General features: G+C 39.2%; 1 long non-coding RNA gene across 1 annotated transcript; it reads right to left on the bottom strand.

The window, feature by feature from the left end:
• Positions 1–858: 858 nt before the first annotated feature.
• On the bottom strand, positions 859–1,678 carry LOC145057137 (uncharacterized). Its single transcript, XR_013685970.1, has 2 exons — positions 1,614–1,678; positions 859–1,005 (listed from the first exon to the last, which is right to left on the bottom strand). It is a non-coding gene; the product is annotated as an uncharacterized LOC145057137 (long non-coding RNA).
• Positions 1,679–5,071: the final 3,393 nt, after the last annotated feature.

Genomic DNA, 5,071 nt, shown 5'->3' with positions numbered 1-5,071 from the left:
GCTTTCGGTTGGATTTTGGGCTGAGCATTTGTAATTTGGTCTAAGTATATATAGAGTATTCTTTTAGCCGTGTAAAAGGGTTGGTCATTTTGATTAGCTGATTTCGAGTTTAGAGAGATACAGAGAACCGAGAAACACAAAGATCTTATGTACCAAACTATTGATGAATATAGTGTGCATTGAAAATTCGATATTGTGTTCTTAATTCGATATAACTATTTTGCGTTAGTCATTAGATTGGGATTCCACACCAATTCTAGTGACTTCGATTGATACACTAGATTGGGTTTTACAATTGGTATCAGTGCAAGGATTAATATCAATCGATTTGGAACCATTTCTTGAAGTTTCTTTTGGTGTTTTTGAGTTCTTTTTGATGAAAATAATTGTTGATATTCTTCATGTTCATCATTTTCTTAGTGTTCTTCACTAATTTTGGAGGATATTGCGTTAGAGTCTGTTTTTGGTAAATTACCAAATTTAGGATTCATTGGATAAGGAAACATGATCAAAACCTTGATTTTGGTTAGGTTTTTCATATTTGACATCACATTTTCTCGGCTAGCTCCTAAGACTCAACTTTAGAGCTCTCGGTCTCAGCCTCAGTGTTCTTAGCTGCGACTTTGTGCTCTCAGCTAGGTCAGCTTCACTTCTCGGTGCACCTTGAGTCTTCGGTGTACATACTTGGCTTCGAATCTTTGGTTCAGTGTGACATCCCCAAAATCACGGCCAGAAAAGGCCGGTTTGTTTATGCTTTGTTTAAAAATCAGAGTTACATTTTAAATGAAAGTGTTGCGAAATTTGTCCCAAAACAAAAATATGATAAAGATTTATCAAAAGCATTTCCATAGAAATGTATTTCATTAAAAGACTCGGGATGTCATGTTCGTACATATCAAAAGCATAAACAGTACAATATAAGCCTTACTACATTATTTCATATCTACAGGCCTATATCCGTAATCCCTCGTCCAAAACATCACACCTATGCTCATGCGCCACTACCTGTAATACATAAAATTAAGTGGGTCAGGCTTGGGAGCCTGGTGAGCACATAGGGTTTTCAACCCACAATAAATAAGTTTATTAATTTCATCGATCAACAATAACCCGATTACCCGTTCCCGTTATCCTCACTTTACGTCCCTAAACACCTATCATAAGGGACCTAGCCTAAGGATCATCATCGGGACGGACACTACTGCTAAGGGGATTCCTCAGCAATAAATGTCCTAAAGGCAACCATGTGGGGGATGGAGTACACCGGTGAACACATCGTTCACAAACACCTACAGGTTGCGAGCCTGCTAGTGTTCCACTGGACTGTCTAGAAGAGTCCGTGGTCGTCATCCATACTCCGCTAGATGATAGAATCAACAACATCAACATCGAGGCCTCTCATCATTTTATCACACATCACCTATTGCATCTACCCATGTTTTACCCCAACATTTTCGTAGATATAAAATACGTATACAGTTTAAATCATTGAAAACATGTATAACAACGTTCATCTAGCATAGATAGCAAGTATTCAGATAATATGACATAGCACGTAATTTATATAAAATACTTCATATCTATGTGTAAGTTGAAAGTAACTATGCACTCACTTGTTAAGGTGATGATTCCAAAATCGGGCAGCGCTTGCTTCTAACGATTCTATTTTCCTTCGACGAACCCTAGCATTATTATCGCTAAATTTTAGTTTAATATTTACCGTGACCAACTATTAGTCTTAGTATTATTATTATTATATAAGCGTTAAACAATATTTTCCAACCACTATGTACAGACAGGGGCCAAACATAAAACACCGGAGGGCAGGACCATTTTGGCATATAGCACTTCTGAAATCCAACAACCCTATGCGGCCCTTTAAACCAGATTCCCTGTACCGCGAGTAGTTAAAAAAAATATTATAACGACACTTATATAAGTTATAATAATAGCTCAAATATTTATTATAAGTTCATAATAACAATACTAATTTTAAATATAAGCTATATTAAAATAAGGTAAGCATAACTTACTTACAAGGGGGTTTTAGCTAGGAGTCGGGCTCTGCAGGGGCAGAACTTCGTCGCTGAATCTTTCTAAGAAAGATTCGTGCAGCGCTTCAGCGCTCACCTTACTATACTAAGCTACAGAAAGAAAAGTCGAATCACGAGGGACCAAAATGCTCGGGGGATAAGGAGAGAAAGACTCTTGAATCAAGAGAATGGTGCAAGAAATATGAGAGCCCAAGGCTCTTATTTATACTAATTGAATTTTCAAAAACTACCCTCCATAATTACTTAATGACCTTTTAGTTATATAAACAACTAAACACCCCTCTATAATACTATTATAAATGGATTTAATGATATTTGTACTAAACTAATGTCGAAAGAACTCAACATTAGTCTTATAATGACCGCATCGTCGATACCTTTCTAATGATATATACATATGTATATATATGTGTACGTATACATGATTTATACTTCATTTTAATACGTAAATATGCTATTATAATTTGTAACTCGTTCATACGAACTCCATTTTTGACGTTCTTTATATCCACGCGTAGGTGAAGACGTACTCTACAACTTTCGTTTAGACTCCGTCGGCTAATTTTGACTTTATTTTTAAAGTTATATTTTTAACAAGCCGGGACAGGATTGGTCTGTTTAAAATCTCATAACTTCTTCATACGAAGTCAGATTTGGGCGTTCTTTTTATCGATGTTCTTAGTTTAACATATTCTACGACTTTCGTTTAGATCACTAAGGCTAAATCTCGCTCTATCATAAATTCACTATTCACGCTTCCCGGTATCGTGTCGGTTCTGTCGTGAAACTTCGACGGGTCATAACTTCTTCGTTATAACTCGGATTTCGGCGTTCCTTATATGCACGGAAACCTTGAGACATATTCTACAACTTTATGTAGAGATATCGGGATTATCTCACACTTTAATTTTGACGCTCATTTTTATTCTTTATTAATTATACATTTATAATTAAATAATAAACACATATAATTCACATAATACTCAAATATTTCATCTTTATTACTTCAAAAAGAGTTACAAGAGTTGAGCTAGAATATTACATTGACAAAAATGCTTAGCCCTGAAACCCGGGCGTTACAATTCTCTCCCCCTTAGGATGATTCCGTCCCGGAATCATGCATCAGCAAACAGATGTGGATAGCGACTCATCATGTCATCCTCTGTTTCCCAAGTGAGATTCGGCCCATTCGAATGTTTCCATCGGACTAGCACCAAGTCGACCATCTTGCGTCGTAACTTCTTAGTCTTACGGTCAACAATTGCCTTAGGCTCTTCGATCAACCTTTTATTTTCATCCATCCTTAACTCTGAGATTGGAATTATGTCGGGAACATCTCCCGTGAATTTCCTCAAATAACACACATGGAAGGTGTTATGAATACCATTGAGTTCTTCGGGCAATTCCAGCTTGTAAGCTTGGTTCCCTATCTTCTGAAGAACTTTGAACGGTCCAATAAACCTTGGACTCAACTTTCCTCGTTTCCCAAATCGTATAAGTCCCTTCCACGGTGAGACTTTAAGAAAAACAGAATCCCCAACTTCGAAAGTTATCGGTCGTCTTTTCTTGTCAGCATAGCTCTTCTGACGATCCTGGGCTGCTAACATCCTTTCCCTAATCACCTTCAACTTCTCAGCAGTCTCATGGACTATCTCGGGGCCCATAAACTGCTTCTCTCCGGCTTCAAGCCAACAAGACGGCGTACGACAATTCTGCCCATACAAGGCTTGATAAGGAGCCATCTTGATGCTCGAGTGAAAACTAATGTTGTAGGAAAATTCTACCAGAGGTAAGTGCTCGTCCCAATTCCCTTGGAATTCGAGGGTACATGCTCTCAGCATATCTTCCAGCTTCTGAATCGTTCTTTCGCTCTGACCATCAGTTTGCGGATGGTAAGCAGTACTTAAACACAACTTTGTACCCAACTCCTCTTGTAGACTCCTCCAAAACTGTGATGTGAAACGACTATCACGATCTGATACAATCGTAAGAGGGACATCGTGAAGTCTTACAATTTCCTTCACGTAAGCATTTGCGAGCTTATCCATAGACCACTTCTCGTTGGCTGCTATGAAGTGTGCACTCTTGGTGAAACGATCTACGACTACCCAAATCATGTCGTGTCCGTTCTTCGTCCTGGGCAGTTTAGTCACAAAATCCATGGTGATGTCTTCCCATTTACCCATGGGTACAGGTAAAGGTTCCAAACTCCCATACGGTTTCTGATGTTGTGCCTTAACCCTCGAACATGTTACGCACTCGGCCACATACTTCGCAACATCGAGCTTCATCGTCGGCCACCAGTAGTAGGGTTTTAGGTCCCTATACATTTTAGTGCTACCGGGATGAATCGAGTACATGGTCTTGTGTGCTTCTTCCATCAGAAGATCTCTTATTCCTCCCGTCTTAGGTACCCAAATTCGATCTTGGAATACCTTCAGTCCTCGACTGTTTGTACCAAACACTAACGTTCTTCCCAAACGTTCTTCCTTTCGGTCATTTTTCTCTAAAGCTTCTTCTTGAGCTTTCCTGATACTTTCCACAATCGTCGAGACGACTTCAATTCTTAACGCTCTTGGCCTTTTCCTTTCCAGATTGACTTTCTGACTGAGAGCATCAGCAACAATATTTGCTTTACCTGGGTGGTAAAGTATCTCACAGTCGTAGTCCTTGAGAAGTTCTAGCCAGCGTCGTTGCCTCAAGTTCAACTCCTTCTGATTAAAGAGATACTGGAGACTCTTATGATCAGTGAAGAGCTTCCGTAGAGGTAATGCCTCCATATCTTTAAGGCAAAAACTACCGCTGCCAACTCCAGATCATGAGTGGGGTAGTTCTTTTCGTACTCTTTCAATTGTCGAGATGCGTATGCTATCACCTTTTCTCTTTGGGTCAGAACACAACCCAACCCGACTCCAGAAGCGTCACTATAAACCGCGAAATCTTCGACTCCATCGGGGAGAGAAAGTATCGGTGCTTCACATAACTTCTTCTTTAGCTTCTCGAATGCCTCATCGTGT

This window comes from Lactuca serriola, chromosome 6, assembly GCF_051521515.1.
Source record: "Lactuca serriola cultivar US96UC23 chromosome 6, Lser_US96UC23_V15, whole genome shotgun sequence".
NCBI classification, from domain to species: Eukaryota; Viridiplantae; Streptophyta; class Magnoliopsida; order Asterales; family Asteraceae; genus Lactuca; species Lactuca serriola.
The sequence above is the reverse complement of the archived record's forward strand: the minus strand, read 5'-3'. Positions and strand labels throughout refer to the sequence as shown.